The sequence below is a fragment of the Aulostomus chinensis genome, chromosome 4, assembly GCF_037954235.1.
Source record: "Aulostomus chinensis isolate RoL2024-O1b breed Wild chromosome 4, RoL_Achi_v1.0, whole genome shotgun sequence".
NCBI lineage: Eukaryota > Metazoa > Chordata > Actinopteri > Syngnathiformes > Aulostomidae > Aulostomus > Aulostomus chinensis.
Window position 1 is genome coordinate 25,750,703 of NC_141323.1, and position 17,475 is coordinate 25,768,177.

At 42.1% G+C, this 17,475-nt stretch overlaps 8 non-coding genes and 4 pseudogenes across 8 annotated transcripts; 11 read left to right on the forward strand and 1 right to left on the reverse strand.

Moving 5' to 3' along the window:
• Window positions 1–5,080: 5,080 nt before the first annotated feature.
• On the forward strand, window positions 5,081–5,199 carry LOC147264425 (5S ribosomal RNA). The gene has a single exon (XR_015115126.1). It is a non-coding gene; the product is annotated as a 5S ribosomal RNA (ribosomal RNA).
• A 310-nt stretch (window positions 5,200–5,509) lies between these two features.
• Window positions 5,510–5,628, forward strand: LOC147264426 (5S ribosomal RNA; annotated as a pseudogene).
• A 309-nt stretch (window positions 5,629–5,937) lies between these two features.
• LOC147264427 (5S ribosomal RNA) lies at window positions 5,938–6,056 on the forward strand (annotated as a pseudogene).
• Window positions 6,057–6,365: 309 nt separating this feature from the next.
• LOC147264428 (5S ribosomal RNA) lies at window positions 6,366–6,484 on the forward strand. The gene has a single exon (XR_015115055.1). It is a non-coding gene; the product is annotated as a 5S ribosomal RNA (ribosomal RNA).
• A 310-nt stretch (window positions 6,485–6,794) lies between these two features.
• LOC147264429 (5S ribosomal RNA) lies at window positions 6,795–6,913 on the forward strand. Its single transcript, XR_015113868.1, has one exon. It is a non-coding gene; the product is annotated as a 5S ribosomal RNA (ribosomal RNA).
• Window positions 6,914–7,222: 309 nt separating this feature from the next.
• Window positions 7,223–7,341, forward strand: LOC147264430 (5S ribosomal RNA). The gene has a single exon (XR_015113240.1). It is a non-coding gene; the product is annotated as a 5S ribosomal RNA (ribosomal RNA).
• Window positions 7,342–7,650: 309 nt separating this feature from the next.
• LOC147264431 (5S ribosomal RNA) lies at window positions 7,651–7,769 on the forward strand. The gene has a single exon (XR_015114322.1). It is a non-coding gene; the product is annotated as a 5S ribosomal RNA (ribosomal RNA).
• Window positions 7,770–8,079: 310 nt separating this feature from the next.
• LOC147264432 (5S ribosomal RNA) lies at window positions 8,080–8,198 on the forward strand. The gene has a single exon (XR_015115212.1). It is a non-coding gene; the product is annotated as a 5S ribosomal RNA (ribosomal RNA).
• A 309-nt stretch (window positions 8,199–8,507) lies between these two features.
• LOC147264433 (5S ribosomal RNA) lies at window positions 8,508–8,626 on the forward strand. Its single transcript, XR_015113521.1, has one exon. It is a non-coding gene; the product is annotated as a 5S ribosomal RNA (ribosomal RNA).
• Window positions 8,627–8,935: 309 nt separating this feature from the next.
• LOC147264434 (5S ribosomal RNA) lies at window positions 8,936–9,054 on the forward strand (annotated as a pseudogene).
• Window positions 9,055–9,364: 310 nt separating this feature from the next.
• LOC147264435 (5S ribosomal RNA) lies at window positions 9,365–9,483 on the forward strand (annotated as a pseudogene).
• A 1,275-nt stretch (window positions 9,484–10,758) lies between these two features.
• trnaf-gaa (transfer RNA phenylalanine (anticodon GAA)) lies at window positions 10,759–10,831 on the reverse strand. The gene has a single exon. It is a non-coding gene; the product is annotated as a tRNA-Phe (tRNA).
• Between the last annotated feature and the right edge of the window lie 6,644 nt (window positions 10,832–17,475).

Here is a 17,475-nt window from a genome sequence, read left to right on the forward strand (position 1 = left end):
CAGGCTAGGGTGTGTAGGATGTGCCTCCAGCCGGGGCACATCCTAAGGGACTGTCCTGAGTTCTCCTGCCATAAGTGTGGTGTCCAGGGGCATTATGCAAGGGAGTGCAACAGGAAACCTAATAAGATACAGAAATGTGAGGTGTGTTGGAACAAAATTGATGAATGTAATTGTAATTATAGTGATGAGGATATTGTGGTGGAATCTGGATCTGAGGAGCTGTACAGTGAGATGGAAGGTTTAAGTGAGGGAGGAACGGAGGATGAGGAGGAAGATGACGAGGTGGGTAGTGGCGCCGCCAAGCAGGCTGCTGGTGAGGGTTACGCCCCTCAGAGAACCCAGAGCCCTCCTAAAGTGGTGCAGAGCCCAGGCACAAGGCTTGGTTCAAGTCTGAATGACATGAGCACTGACTCAGGCCCACAGCAGAGAGGAAAGGATGGAGGAGGAAACGGGTCCGAAAAGGAGCCGGAGCCTTCTCAACTCCTGGAATCAATGGAGGTGGGGGATACCCCAAGAGAATTGCAGCCGGCGGCAGCCACATCCACCAGGGTACCTACCTTAAATGTGCCCTCCACCTTCCCTCCTCAGAGTAGATCAAACAGTGACTCGGAAATGGACTTTGCCACAATAAAAAATATTCGGAAAAAGCACACCTCAATAAAAGATGCTGCGATGAAGAAAAAACAGAAGAAAGAAGGAGGGAGAGGTAAAAAATCTTGAGGGAAAATTGGCTGTTTAAAGGTTTTTTTGGTCTGACCATGTTTCTGCTGCACTCCCTTAATGTCAATGGACTCCGCACTTATGGCAGGATGACCGCCATTTTACTTAAAAGCAAGTGTGACATTCTCTGCTTACAGGAGACAAGGTGGGAAGGGGATAGCGTGGCGGCAGCAAGCAAAATGTGGGAAGGAGATGTCTTTTTTAGCAACGGCACAAGTAAATCTTGTGGCGTAGCTATTTTAGTAAAAAAGACTATAAGTACCAATAGCAAGTTAATATATCATGACAAGAAAGGTAGAATACTTATTATAGATGTTTGCATAAACAATAGAACATACAGAATTGTTAACATATATGCCAGTAACTGTGAAAAGGAAAGGAAAATGTTTCTAAATAGTATAAGCAGATGGATAGATCATAGAACCATAATAATAGGCGATTTCAATATCGCATTAACTAAGGATGATATATCAATTAACAATGTATACAAGAATGACACAAGCAGAACTGAGCTATATAATTTAATGAATATTCACAATTTGACAGATGTATGGAGAATTCACAACCCATTCAAGAAAGAGTACTCCAGAAGACAGGTTGTGCAGGGAAAAATGAAACAAGCCAGAATAGATTTATGTCTAGCGGCCCCTGAAGCAACAAAACAGATCAATAAAATACAATATAATTATAACGCATGGAGTGATCACGCAACAATTGAGTGTTACTTGGGTGCTGCAGGAGGTTTCAGGGGGGGAGGTACCTGGTGCCTCAACTTCAGCCTCCTGGCAGATTCAACTTACGTTAAAAAAATCACAAAACTGCTTGATTATGCAAAAATTGAAATGAAAATAGAAAATAATTTTATAGAAAAGTGGGAAATTCTAAAGCAAAGAATTAAAAGAAGTAGTATAAATTATAGTAAAGAGAAAAAGTGGAGAGAGGAGCTGGAAGAAAATCGACTAAGAAAATTAATCAATCATGAAATAGCATTATTTGATAAAGAACCTAACAGAAACACAGAAAACTATGAATTATATAAAGCAAAACTAGGAAACATAGAAAAAATAAAATACAGAGGTGCAATGATAAGAAGCAGAGTTAAAAATTTAGTAGAAGGAGAAAAATGCACCGCATATTTTTTGGGGCTCGAAAAGCAAAAACAAAACAAAACTATAATAGAAAAAATCAACGATATAACTGGAAAAGAATATGACGATCAAGAAAATATACTAAGAGTAACTACAGAGTTTTATAAAGAATTATTTGATAATGGATATAGCAATAGCGAAGAGGTAGACAAGTTGTTATCAAATATCCAAACTAGTATTTCAGTGGAGGATAAGGAATGGTCTGATGCACAAATTACTATTAATGAGATAAAGACGGCAATAGATAGCTTAAATAAAAACATACCAGATAGAGACATCATAGATACGATCCTTACAATAAAGGATACCGTCAGGACAATGGCAGCACAGGGGGGGTATCTGCTCGGAATTGATTTGGAGAAAGCATTCGACAGAGTAGAACATCTTTTCTTATATAAAACTTTAAAAAGATTTGGATACGGTGAAGGCTTTATTAGATGGATTAAATTATTATACGATAACGCATACAGTCAAATAAAGATAAATGGACAACTAACAGAAAAGATCAAATTAAAAAGATCGGTAAGGCAAGGATGCCCGCTTTCAGCTCTTTTATACAGTATTGTTGCTGAGCCACTAGCTTTAAGTATAATGAATGATACAAATATTATAGGTATAAAAACATATAGAGACAAAGTCGTTAAAATAGCACAATTTGCGGATGATATCAATATAATGTTTAAAAATGAAGAAAATTTAAATTATATTATAAAACATCTAGAAAGATATGAAAAAGCATCAGGAGCTAAGGTTAACAGAAATAAGTCAGAAATGATGGAATTCGGTAAAAATAGTTTAAAAAATAATTGGGGTTTTAGCACTAAAGAATACAGGAAAATACTGGGTGTATACATTGGTAAAAATGAAGGGGAAGCCAGGGACTTAGGGTGGAGAGAACTTGTAAAAAAGGTAGAAAATACACTTAATTTATGGAGAAGTAGGGGTTTAAGCCTGAGAGGAAAGGTAATTGTCATCAATGCCTTAATACTGTCAAAAATTAATCATGTTTTGGGGGCCTGTGAGCTACCGCAGTGGGCACTAAATTCGCTCAATGAAGCGATCTCCTCCTTCCTTTGGAGGGGAAAGGGAAATTCGATCGCTCATCGGGTGATAATTGCTAATAAAAGGGAGGGGGGATTAGGACTAATTGACATCAGTGCAAAAAAAGATGCACTCAGGGCCAAATTAGTTAGAAATTTTCTCGATTCGAACAGGCAGTACCCCTGGGAGGACACAATGGCGGGCTACCTGGCTGAGTACGGGGAGGGGGAGAAACTCCCTCTTTATCACCTCCTTCCTGGGAAAAGCCATGGCTCGCTACCGATGTTCTACCAGGAGGTGCTAGAGGCATGGGGCAAATTCCTGCCCCACCTCAGGCCTAAGTGCAGTCAGAAAAGTCATGTGCTGCAGTTACCTTTTCTCGAAAGCACCTTTTTCACACACAATGGTAGGACACTTAAATGCAGGGCACTTCAGCAACATAATATAACAAGGGTCGGTCAAGTGGTGGGGGAAAGGGGTCTGTTCAGTCTCAGGAAAGTCACAACGCAACTCAAAAAAACAGGGACACCGTGCAGAAAGGATTACCTAAATGGACTAGGTAACAAAATCAACAGAAACATAACCTCACTGTGGAGAAACTTAATCATCACGGACAAATCGAGAGCAGACCCCGAACTCCCACCGCTTGAGCTTGTCACACAGTACACAGGGAAAGAGCTGTCACAGGTGAAAACAAAGGACTGGTACACCATAGGGATTAACTCAATTAAACGCACTCCAAAAGCAGAAAAACACTGGGCACAATTATTCAAGGGAATACCGATAGGAAAAATCTGGCAAAACCTTAACATACCTTACATGGACAGCAATACTTTCAAGCTAGAATTCAATATCAGACACAGGAGAATTTTCACAGGAATCAAATTACACCAGATTAATAAGGAAAACTACAGTAGGACATGCCAAATCTGCAATAAAGAACCGGAAGACCAGGAGCATCTATTCATCAACTGCAAGGAATCGGATAAATTCAGGAATTTCATAAGGATGCTACTGCAAGAGCACTGCAATTTCAGTTTGACAGATGAAACACTATGGACATGGACTCTTCTCTTTGGTACAACACTGAAACAAAAGGATCAGAACAGGACTCTCATAAATACCATACTCACTTTTGCAAAAAAATCAATATGGACAACTAGAAACTACGCTCTCTATGAAAAGAAGAAAATAAACATATTTGGGGTTTTTTACACAACACTCTTGACGCACCTACAAATCTTACATGACATGGACAAGGATATTTTTGAAAACACTTTCTGCAGGAAAAACACATTTTTCAACATAGCAAATGGCAAAATTGAAATTAACAAGATTGACAATGGTATGTTTTCTCTTCAAATTCCCAGCTAAGTAGTCTCTTTTTTTATAAAGCAAAGTATTTTTCAAATTTAATAAAGGGGTGAGCAAATTGGGTGGTTTATGTTTTTGGTGTGTTTAACATTTCATTTTGATAAAATTTCATTTAAAAAAAAAAAAAAAATTGTGTGTGTGACACTTCACGACAGGAATTTGTTCTTTTTAGTCCCATGAGTTTTTTTTTGTCTCTCTTTAATTTTTATTTATTTTTTTTTGGAATGACCTGCATTGCTCCAGTGGCTGTAGGCACATAGTGTTGGTTTATTTGTCTAAATTTAACTTAATTAAAAAAAAAAAAAAAAAAAAAAAAAAAAAAAACTCTGATGGTGTTTTCATCAAGTTCGAGGTGTATCAAGGGTGGGGGTTTTTTTTTGGTAAGATTTCTTTCCTGAAGGAATTTATTTTTTTTATATAATTGTTAAATTTTGTCATGTAAATAAGAATGTACAGTTGGTAAAAATGTATGATGTATTTTTGATAATAAAAGACAAAAAAAAAAACACGCCCGATCTCGTCTGATCTCGGAAGCTAGCTAGCGAGCTTCCCTCACACACCTTTTCTTGAAGCGCCTTTCTGCAGCTTTGAAATTGAATGTCATGCAGCGTGTATTTTGAAGTAGACAGATGGCAGATGCAGTACTTTTCTCTCGATGACATCAACATTCTTTTCTTTTATTGACAGGACACCTATTTGGCGTGTGAAAAGACCCTGAGGCTGTTGCGCTTCACTTTTTTTCTGAGGTTGTAAATTGTGTGAAATGGATATAGAGCCCATGTGTGTGAGAGTCAAGGGCTTACGGCCATACCAGTCTGAACACGCCCGATCTCGTCTGATCTCTGAAGCTAAGCAGGGTCGGGCCTGGTTAGTACTTGGATGGAAGACCGCCTGGGAATACCAGGTGCTGTAAGCTTTTTTATTTCTTTGTGAGGAAAGGGCAGCTTTGAGTCTTTGGGGACCAGCATGAGCGAGCTTCCCTCACACACCTTTTCTTGAAGTGCCCTCCACAGCTTTCGAATGGAATGTCATGCAGTGTGTAATTTGAAGTAGACAGATTGCAGATGCAGTACTTTTCTCTAGATGACATCAACATTTTTTTCTTTGTATTGACAGGACAACTATTTGGTGTGTAAAAAGACCGTGAGGCTGTTGCACATCACATTTTTTTTGAGGTTGTAAAGTGAGTGAAATGGATATAGAGCCCATGTGTGTGAGAGTCAAGGGCTTACGGCCATAGCACACTGAACACGCCCGATCGCGTCTGATCTCGGACGCTTAGCAGGGTCGGGCCTGCTTAGTACTTGGATGGAAGACCGCCTGGGAATACCAGGTGCTGTAAGCTTTTTTGTTTCATTGTGAGGAAAGGGCCGCTTTGAGACTTTGGGGACCAGCATGAGCGAGCTTCCCTCACACACCTTTTCTTGAAGGGCCCTCTGCAGCTTTGGAATGGAATTTCATGCAGTGGTTAATTTGAAGAAGACAGATGGCAGATGCAGTACTTTTCTCTCGATGACATCAACATTCTTTTGTTTTATTGACAGGACACCGATTTGGCGTGTGAAAAGACCCTGAGGCTGTTGCGCATCACTTTTTTTCTGAGGTTGTAAAGTGTGTGAAATGGATATAGAGCCCATGTGTGTGAGAGTCAAGCGCTTACGGCCATACCTCTCTGAACACGCCCGATCTCGTCGTATCTCGGAAGCTAAGCAGGTTTGGGCCTGGTTAGTACTTGGATGGGAGACCGCCTGGGAATACCAGGTGTTGTAAGCTTTTTTGTTTCATTGTGAGGAAAGGGCAGCTTTGAGTGTTTGGGGACCAGCATGAGCGAGCTTCCCTCACACACCTTTTCTTGAAGCGCCCTCCACAGCTTTGGAATGGAATGTCATGCAGTGGTTAATTTGAAGTAGACAGATGGCAGATGCAGTACTTTTCTCTAGATGACATCAACATTCTTTTCTTTTATTGACAGGACACCGATTTGGCGTGTGAAAAGACCCTGAGGCTGTTGCGCATCACTTTTTTTCTGAGGTTGTAAATTGTGTGAAATGGATATAGAGCCCATGTGTGTCAGAGTCAAAGGCTTATGGCCATACTACTCTGAACACGCCCGATCTCGTCTGATCTCGGATGCCAAGCAGGGTCGGGCCTGGTTAGTACTTGGATGGAAGACCGCCTGGGAATACCAGGTGCTGTAAGCTTTTTTATTTCTTTGTGAGGAAAGGGCAGCTTTGAGTCTTTGGGGACCAGCATGAGCGAGCTTCCCTCACACACCTTTTCTTGAAGTGCCCTCCACAGCTTTCGAATGGAATGTCATGCAGTGTGTAATTTGAAGTAGACAGATTGCAGATGCAGTACTTTTCTCTAGATGACATCAACATTTTTTTCTTTGTATTGACAGGACAACTATTTGGTGTGTAAAAAGACCGTGAGGCTGTTGCACATCAGATTTTTTTTGAGGTTGTAAAGTGAGTGAAATGGATATAGAGCCCATGTGTGTGAGAGTCAAGGGCTTACGGCCATACCACTCTGAACACGCCCGATCTCGTCTGATCTCGGAAGCTTAGCAGGGTCGGGCCTGGTTAGTACTTGGATGGAAGACCGCCTGGGAATACCAGGTGCTGTAAGCTTTTTTGTTTCATTGTGAGGAAAGGGCCGCTTTGAGTCTTTGGGGACCAGCATGAGTGAGCTTCCCTCACACACCTTTTCTTGAAGCGCCCTCTGCAGCTTTGGAATGGAATTTCATGCAGTGGTTAATTTGAAGAAGACAGATGGCAGATGCAGTACTTTTCTCTCGATGACATCAACATTCTTTTGTTTTATTGACAGGACACGTATTTGGCGTGTGAAAAGACCCTGAGGCTGTTGCGCATCACTTTTTTTCTGAGGTTGTAAATTGTGTGAAATGGATATAGAGCCCATGTGTGTCAGAGTCAAAGGCTTATGGCCATACTACTCTGAACACGCCCGATCTCGTCTGATCTCGGAAGCTAAGCAGGGTTGGGCCTGGTTAGTACTTGGATGGGAGACCGCCTGGGAATACCAGGTGTTGTAAGCTTTTTTGTTTCATTGTGAGGAAAGGGCAGCTTTGAGTGTTTGGGGACCAGCATGAGCGAGCTTCCCTCACACACCTTTTCTTGAAGCGCCCTCCACAGCTTTGGAATGGAATGTCATGCAGTGGTTAATTTGAAGTAGACAGATGGCAGATGCAGTACTTTTCTCTCGATGACATCAACATTCTTTTGTTTTATTGACAGGACACCGATTTGGCGTGTGAAAAGACCCTGAGGCTGTTGCGCATCACTTTTTTTCTGAGGTTGTAAAGTGTGTGAAATGGATATAGAGCCCATGTGTGTCAGAGTAAAAGGCTTATGGCAATACTACTCTGAACACGCCCGATCCCTTCTGATCTCGGAAGCTAAGCAGGGTCGGGCCTGGTTAGTACTTGGATGGAAGACCGCCTGGGAATACCAGGTGCTGTAAGCTTTTTTATTTCTTTGTGAGGAAAGGGCAGCTTTGAGTCTTTGGGGACAAGCATGAGCGAGCTTCCCTCACACACCTTTTCTTGAAGTGCCCTCCACAGCTTTCGAATGGAATGTCATGCAGTGTGTAATTTGAAGTAGACAGATTGCAGATGCAGTACTTTTCTCTAGATGACATCAACATTTTTTTCTTTGTATTGACAGGACAACTATTTGGTGTGTAAAAAGACCGTGAGGCTGTTGCACATCACATTTTTTTTGAGGTTGTAAAGTGAGTGAAATGGATATAGAGCCCATGTGTGTGAGAGTCAAGGGCTTACGGCCATACCACTCTGAACACGCCCGATCTCGTCTGATCTCTGAAGCTTAGCAGGGTCGGGCCTGGTTAGTACTTGGATGGAAGACCGCCTGGGAATACCAGGTGCTGTAAGCTTTTTTGTTTCATTGTGAGGAAAGGGCCGCTTTGAGTCTTTGGGGACCAGCATGAGCGAGCTTCCCTCACACACCTTTTCTTGAAGCGCCCTCCACAGTTTTGGAATGGAATGTCATGCAGTGGTTAATTTGAAGTAGACAGATGGCAGATGCAGTACTTTTCTCTAGATGACATCAACATTCTTTTCTTTTATTGACAGGACACCTATTTGGCGTGTGAAAAGACCCTGAGGCTGTTGCGCTTCACTTTTTTTCTGAGGTTGTAAAGTGAGTGAAATGGATATAGAGCCCATGTGTGTAAGAGTCAAGGGCTTACGGCCATACCACTCTGAACACGCCCGATCTCGTCTGATCTCGGAAGCTAAGCAGGGTCGGGCCTGGTTAGTACTTGGATGGGAGACCGCCTGGGAATACCAGGTGCTGTAAGCTTTTTTGTTTCATTGTGAGGAAAGGGCAGCTTTGAGTGTTTGGGGACCAGCATGAGCGAACTTCCCTCACACACCTTTTCTTGAAGCGCCCTCCACAGCTTTGGAATGGAATGTCATGCAGTGGTTAATTTGAAGTAGACAGATGGCAGATGCAGTACTTTTCTCTAGATGACATCAACATTCTTTTCTTTTATTGACAGGACACCTATTTGGCGTGTGAAAAGACCCTGAGGCTGTTGCGCTTCACTTTTTTTCTGAGGTTGTAAAGTGAGTGAAATGGATATAGAGCCCATGTGTGTAAGAGTCAAGGGCTTACGGCCATACCACTCTGAACACGCCCGATCTCGTCTGATCGCGGAAGCTAAGCATGGTCGGGCCTGGTTAGTACTTGGATGGGAGACATCCTGGGAATACCAGGTGCTGTAAGCTTTTTTGTTTCATTGTGAGGAAAGGGCAGCTTTGAGTGTTTGGGGACCAGCATGAGCGAGCTTCCCTCACACACCTTTTCTTGAAGCGCCCTCCACAGCTTTCGAATGGAATGTCATGCAGTGTGTAATTTTAAGTAGACAGATTGCAGATGCAGTACTTTTCTCTAGATGACATCAACATTCTTTTCTTTGTATTGACAGGACAACTATTTGGTGTGTAAAAAGACCGTGAGGCTGTTGCACATCACATTTTTTTTGAGGTTGTAAAGTGAGTGAAATGGATATAGAGCCCATGTGTGTGAGAGTCAAGGGCTTACGGCCATACCACTCTGAACACGCCTGATCTCGTCTGATCTCGGAAGCTTAGCAGGGTCGGGCCTGCTTAGTACTTGGATGGAAGACCGCCTGGGAATACCAGGTGCTGTAAGCTTTTTTGTTTCATTGTGAGGAAAGGGCCGCTTTGAGTCTTTGGGGACCAGCATGAGCGAGCTTCCCTCACACACCTTTTCTTGAAGCGCCCTCTGCAGCTTTGGAATGGAATTTCATGCAGTGGTTAATTTGAAGTAGACAGATGGCAGATGCAGTCCTTTTCTCTCGATGACATCAACTTTCTTTTCTTTTATTGACAGGACACCTATTTAATTTGAAGTAGAAAGATGGCAGATGCAGTGTACTGGGCTTCTCTCTACTCCTCTCTCTCCTCCTATATGTGTCATACATTAATTATACTCATAGGTATTACTAACTTGTCTCCTTTTCTGGAGCCTTTTTGGCTCCTCTCATTCCAGATCTGGGTGCTGCTGGAGGAGGCTGCAGAGCTGAAGAGGCTCAAGCTGCCACCCGTAGCTCCACCTACTCACATCACCGTCTTTCCATCAGTCTCTCTCTCTCTTTATCTCTGTCCCTCTCTTTCCTTCTACATATCCGTCTTCCTCCATTATCTGTTTTGTTCCTGTTCTCTTTCCCCCCAATCGGTCAAAGCAGAAGGCCGTCCCCATTGAGCCTGGATCTGCTCGATGTTCCTGCCTGTTAAAAGGAAGGTTTTTGTCGCCGCTTTTGCAGGATGTGCTTGCTGATGGAGAATTGTTGGGTGTAGATTCATTGAAGCAGTTTGGTACTGGACCTGCTCTACCTGTAAAGTGTCATGAGATAAGTTTTGTTGTGATTTGGTGCAATATAAATAAAATTAACTTGACCAGTGTCATTTGTGGTCTTTCGTTAATTGCATGCCACATGAAATTATTATTAGTCACTTTTATCTCACATTTGACCTGCAGCTACAGTCTCACAGTGGCAAGACGAGAACACTTCTACTTCTGATGATAACAGTTTGTTCAACAATGAACTTCATCCAGTACCATGTTGTTAAACACTGGAACACCAGCATAGCACCTGAACAGGGACTTTAACCCTGGACCCTCAGATTAAAAGTCTGATGCTCTACCGTCTGAGCTACTCAGGCTCTTCCTTCAGCATTTAGACAGGAAAAGAAACACCTGTGAAGGTCAAACTGCTGCTTTCTTGACTTGTTCAATCCTCCATGTTCAAGTCCACCATGCTTTTGATTGGTTCTGATTCTCTGTGGCAAAATCCAACAAGAGGCTCCAAAAATGTCTTGAATGTCATAAGAATGCACAGGACAAGATGTTCGTTTCCTTCATGTCTGCAGTTCCTCCACTGGAAAGTAAAGTCAATGCTGTTCCTCTGCTGAAACCTGGGATCGGACCAGGGACCTTTAGATCTTCAGTCTAACGCTCTCCCAACTGAGCTATTTCAGCTCTGAGGGAGGGCCCTGCTTCTCTCATTTTATAATCTCTTCCACTCTCACTAGAACTTAGAGAGGATTTGAGCTTCTGAAGTCATGACACATTGAACAGTTCGACAGGACCATTTTTGATGAATGTCTGAATCAAACAAGCCTCTTTTGTTTGTCTTCTTCCCAGTTGCCTCAACATTGTGTGAGCCAATAATTCCACATCTGTACCAGACACACCTCTGGTTGGTGGGTTTTCTGGATCTTTCTGTTCTAACAGTGTCTTTTATCTTAAATATGCCACTTTCACATGAAAACATCAATAACAGGACAATATCAAAACTATTATTGCTGCTGTTGCTGTTGTTGGTTGTGTGTCTGTCTTCCATCCCCCTGTCCCCCTGTCTTTCTCTCTGCTTGTCTTTCACCCTCATCTTGTTCCCATCTTTTTGTCATTCTCTCCCTCATTTCTCTCTGTCTTTTGTCTTTTCTTCTCTATATTTGTCTTCTGCTGCTCCAGGATCAGCTCCTATCACACAGTGGTCCAGAACCATTATGAAGCCTGATCATGAATGTGAGCAAAGCTCTTAGAACAGGCCTGCTGCCAACACAACTAAGATCCTGCAGGTCACTAGAAACTCCAGTGTCCAGCTGACAAGTGGACTTTCCTCTGATCTGTGGTGGTGCTGAGTTTAGCAAACATCTCCAACAAGAAGATGAAGGAGGCCATCAACTCCTCCAAGCTCAACATCTATACTGGCTTTACTGGGAGATCAGGAGGTCAAAGCAGATCTTCACCCTCCACCTCAGATGGTTTCTACTCACAGAGATGAGGGACCAGTTCAAACCAGCTACCTGGAGCTCCCTTAAGCCATTGTCCCCATCAGCTAACATCTGGATCTGGACCTGCACCGGTGCTGATTTGTGTCTTGAGTCCCCAGAGTTTGTTGAACCAGAGAAGCTTCAACTGGTGACGGTCGTACAACCAAGTGTGAAGGTGAGCCTGCATTGTCTGATCTGGAGCTAACAGGGGAATTAGCAAGTGCTCTGACTGTTCTAGAGTTGCTGCTTAGTTGAATTTGAATTTATTTGTTGAAATGTTCCAGTTTCTATGAGGTCAGGGAAGATTGGTGTGGATCTAAAGGTCCCTGGTTGGATCCCAGGACATTGTTTCGGCTCATTTGAACATTTTCAAACCCTCGTTGCTCAGATTTTACATGAATTTGATCATGACTTTTGGACAAATGTCTTGTTTATTAATTAAATAATCACTTCAGTTATGAATTTAGTGAGTCACCCAGACTTGGTCAATAACAAAAATAAGTCTGGTTATTATTCAGTTTCCAGTCAGTAGGGACACACGCACACACACACACACACACACACACACACAGCCTGTCTTTGGTATAAAATGGTCTGTCACGTTCACGTTGGAAGATTTCTCTGACTCAATTGTGAATAAAGAGATTCTTCATCTGACACCTGAGTCTTGATCCACTGATTCCTCTGATCCACCTCTTTCTGCTCCAACAAGGCTGACATGGATCAGGTGGGTCCATGTCATCCAATCAGTAGGTTTCTCTTCTCAATTAATTTTCTTCATCCCAGTTTAGATTGATTCTTCTCAGCCTCATGAAGGAGCATCTGATCAGGTGTTTGACTGCTTGTTGGTTGTAATTCCATAGATTTTAATCTCAGATGTTATAGAATTAATAAGAACATCTTAAAGACCTTTGTCCAACACTTGAAACTCACCTGTCTGTGGAGGCCCAACTGGCCTTTGGTCGTGAGGTGGTGGATGCATGTGAATGAAATGAGGCTCGTGTTGCTGTGAGGAGCCACTAGAGGGAGACACCTGTCGTTCCTCCCAGCTGACAATGAGGCTTCACAGCTGCATTTGAAGCTGTCCTTTATGAGTCACAACTGTCTTGAGCTCAGGAGCCAAACTCACCGAAAAAATATGCAAGTGGCTTTGGACAAAAGCGTCTGCTCAATGAAATTGTAGGATTGTAGAATTCTATAAATGTATAATATAATTGTAGAAATGCTCTCTCTCACCACTCCCCAAAGTCTGTGCCAGGGTCTCTGGCCAGTGGTCAATGGCTCCTATCACCTGCCCAGGATGGATCCAGCTTGCTTGTCTTTGTAATTCTGCACTTATTAGAGACCTGGAAACAAAGGAATGCGGAAAAAGAGAAAATAGGACCTCACACAAATGGGCTTGTGACACAATTTTAAAGAGTTGTGTCAATGTGAATCTTTCACAAATGTGTGTGTGAATGTGGTTGTTGTGGCCGAGTGGTGAAGGCGATGGACTAGAAATCCATTGGGGTCTCCCTGCTCAGGTTGGAGTCCTGCCAACAACGTTAAAGTGTTGATGTTCTGGAGGAGACAACATCTGATCTTTTTAGATCCACGAGTCAAAGGTTTTCTTTAAAGTGCTGCAGCAGCTGAGGATGAGGGAGAGACAGAATTTCAAACCATCTTCGTGAGGACATTTTGAAAAATGATGATATTTGCCACAGTTATTATTGACTTGGAACACTGCAAAAATATCCCCTCTCCAAAAACCCTCCTCTTCAACTTTGTACCCAAGTTGTCTCCTCATCAGGCACCACAGTGTCCAGGATGTTCAGTCAAAAAGTCATTAATGATTTTAAAAATGTCCATCAAACACAAAATAAGGCTTCAAATAGGTAAAATCACCATCTGTAGACTGGACCAATATGCTGATGTGATCCTTTGATTAGTTTAGGATCAGTCAGAGATCAAAGACTGAAGCAGGAGATCAATGCTCAGAACCCAGAGATCAAAGACAGAATTCAGACATCAGAGAAAGAATTCAGACATCAAACACATACCTGATGGAGGCTCCACCCCCCCCCCAGACAGTTTCCATGTAAGTCGTAAGTTTTATTTTTAAAGCGCCAAATCACAACAAGTGTTATCTTCTTTTTATTCTTTTTATTAAAGATTGAAGCTCCATACAAGACAGTTTGTAGACAAGAACATCACAGCCTGGGAAGCTTTCACTTCTTTTGATGGACAGCTTTGATTTCAGGTTCTACCTCTGTAAAATTGAAAGTAAAGTAAATGAAGCACCTGTGAAGGTAAAACTGATGATGTCATGACTTGTTCAGTCCTCCAACGTTAAAGTCCAACAAGCTTTTGATTGTCTCTGATTCTCTGTGGCAAAATCCAACAAGAGGAAACAGAAAATCTTGAGGTTGTCTCACTTTTTTTTTTTAAAGAAACTCTGCATAGGACAGTGATAGGATGCTTGTTTCCTTGGATGAAAAAGTCTGGTACTCTCATCTTCTTAAACATTTACTTGTTCAATCAGGACAAGAGAATCTGAGCTTGGATGTCATTTTGTAGTAAAAGGTGAATTAAACTTGTAAACATCAGCTGGTGTTCACTCTGATGATGTGTCGATGGTCTGTATTCTGCCTTCTGTAGCACGATGCTGCTGGGAAGAAGCCTGATTATGTCAGAGTTGTGTTCAGTGGCTCCTGCTGGGTCCATTTCTGACAAATAGGCTCCAAAGAGTTCAGGTGTTTAAAAGCTCAGGGTTGCTGTCAGCAGACAAGGTGGCCGAGTGGTTAAGGCGATGGACTGCTAATCCATTGTGCTCTGCACGCGTGGGTTTGAATCCCATCCTCATTGTGAGCGACTCTGGTTTCTACTCCAACATTATGGAATTACTGTGAGGCTTTTAACTGACACAGATACCAGTTGAGTCAACTTCCCTTTCACAACCTGACCAAAACAACTCAGACACCCAGAGCTCACATGTGTCAATCACCTCTGTAGAAGGTCCCGCCCCCACAGAGCTATAAATCCTCCCATCAGTGAAGAAAACTGAAGACGCCTCTTGGATGAGAGCTGAAGCATCTTCAAGAAACCTGAAACAGTCCACTTGGTACATTTAAATAATTCTACAATTTCTTTCAGCTTTCGTCCAAAGCCACGTGCATGTATCACATGTATATAATGTATATGTGATACTCTTTCATCTACTCATGAACCAAAAATGCAGTCTAATACCAGTAAATTTGTGCAGAAAAATGTCATTTGTGCTCCTTCTTTTATTTATTTGTTTATTTAGTATTTTTTAATGTATTTTCTTTCAATTCACATTTTGTCCATTAACTTCATAATCACTCTTCACAGTCGCCATCTCATCACATGACTAAAGTTTGGGTTCTGTATTGGTGGTAAAATATCCTTCCATGCCCCTCACTAGTTTGCACACAGAAAAGCATATTTTACTGGTTTCAAATCTCTTAGTGTGTTCTCTCTGTTAAACCAGCTGTGGCAGCTTTCATTGTGTGATTGATTTTAAAATATAAATATGGAACAGAACCATTGGAAGAAGATGTCAGGACATTTGAAGGAATGTAAATCTCCTCTTGAAATGTTGCAGTGTGCAGCTGAGACTCTCTGGCAGTGGCACAAGGAGCCACAATGGCAGAACCTGGACCCTCCTGGAGGAGAACCACAGGTGAGGGCCTTCTTGGCTCCAGATTGATGGAAATCAAGTGTCTGAGGCTGTTAGCAGCCATGAAGTTGATCTGGTTGGGCACTGGTATTTTTTCTTGCTGCAGCTCAGGAGTGATTCAGGAGAAGAGTTTCAGAACAGCCAAGGTTGGGGACTGGAATTTTCAAATTTCCCCTGGAACCAGACAAACTTGGGAGGTAAAACCTCCAATCATAGCCACTCAGATGCAGCAGCAGAAAGAAGCTGTCATCTACCCTGACAGTCAGAGCATCAAGTCAAGAAAACATCAACCATCTTGTAGTTCCAAACCTTCACCTGTCAGATTCAGCTACTTCTTATTGTGGGACTTTAAATTTGAACACAATGGAATTTGGACAAGGAGTTTTCCTTCAAGTCAGAACATCATTGTCCAGCCTCCAACCAGAGGTCCATCAGTTATCATGGGAGCCACATGTGGAGTCTGGATTCTTTTCTAGAATGTGACGGCAATGACAGTCCTGCCAAGTGACATCACTGACATGAATGGATGACTTCAGTCACATGAATGGATGACTTCAGTCACATGAATGGATGGCTTCAGTCACGTGACTGGATGGCTTTAGTCACATGAATGGATGACTTCAGTCACATGACTGGATGATTTGAAAATTTTGTTGTGGGCCTCTGGACCTTTTTTAAATCAGTAGTTGACCACAGGTAGCTTAGCCAACTGTTAACTAATTAACTTTTAGTCCAGACAAAGAATGTGGGTTGACAGTTATTCATACACAGTCTTTGGTTTCAGATGCAGCCTCAACTGAGACTCCTGGTTCAGAGGATGGGTTTGTTTGCTGTCAGGTTGCCACCTTTTAGAAATGAAAATCAGCCCACCACGGCTCCTGGGGGCCATGACCACCAGGGGCCTGACTCCCATGAGGTGGGTGCCCACAGCAGTGGTGTGTTTTATTTTGTAGGTGTTTTTAGTCAAGGGGTGATCAAGAAAGCAATTCCTCCTACTTAAAGCTTGAAATGCTTTATCACCAATAAACACATTCTTTATTGTTCAACACTGAACTGCACATTTAAGTTTTAAAATACAAACTCAATAAATGGAGAACTTTATGTGACTTAAGTTCATAACACATCAGCAGGTTTCCCTCCCTTCTTTTTCCAAGTCTCCTTCTTGTTCCTCCTTGCAGCTCTGGGGAACTCTTGGTCTCTCAAAGCCCTGTTGGAAAACTCTGAACAGGACTGCTCAAAGTTGAGAGTGATCACTCCTTTGAGCTCCATGGAGCTCCTGTTCCTGCAGTCACTCCATTTCTGCTTTTCATTTTGTGTTTGTATTAAAGTTCTATTGCTGAAAAAAAAGAGAATTTTTTGCCTTTTTGTTGAAGTAAATATATGACGGTCGAAACTGACCCATAACACCATGGATGTTACAATAGTTAATAATATTAAAATGAATAATAAATCAAACCAATCCATGTCAGAGATGTGTTCTAACACCCCTCAGTAATGGTCAGGAAACACAACAACATTTTGTTTATTTCTATGATTTTCTGGAGGTTCATTTGATCATTTTTTTAACTGAAATCGAGGGTTTACTGACTAAAAAAAGGTCCAGAGGCCCACAACAAAATATTCCAATCAATATTTCCATGGATAAGGAAGCCTAACAAGGTAACCGGGAGATGGGAAACAACTTGGATGATAGAAAATTGTTTTTAGTTTATTTTACAGCTGATTGAAGACGAGGGTCAAAACTGACCTGTTAACATCAGAGATGGGAACAGAAAGCTAACACAAGAGGAAGGTTGAAGCTATGAAAAAGGAGTTTGATAAAAATCTTGAACTGACAGTAGAAATATCCTTTTGTGTGTTTACCTTTGTTGACAGAAGTCACTTTAGCTTGGCAGTGAAAAGAATCTCTGCTAGCTTGACAAATAAGTGCACAAACTAGGTTCAAGCTGGACTTTGGACACTGGTATCTGCAACAACTCCCATCAACTCCTAATCTAGCATCTCTGCTGTGGTCAAACTATTTTACAGAACATTTGACAGACCTGTGGAGCAGTGAGGACAGACATGAGTTGATGCACATGATCCACTGAAGCGCCATTTTACCCTGCCACTGAGGTCACCAACATGAGCTGGAGTTGGGACTCTTGAACTGAACCTGGGATCACAGC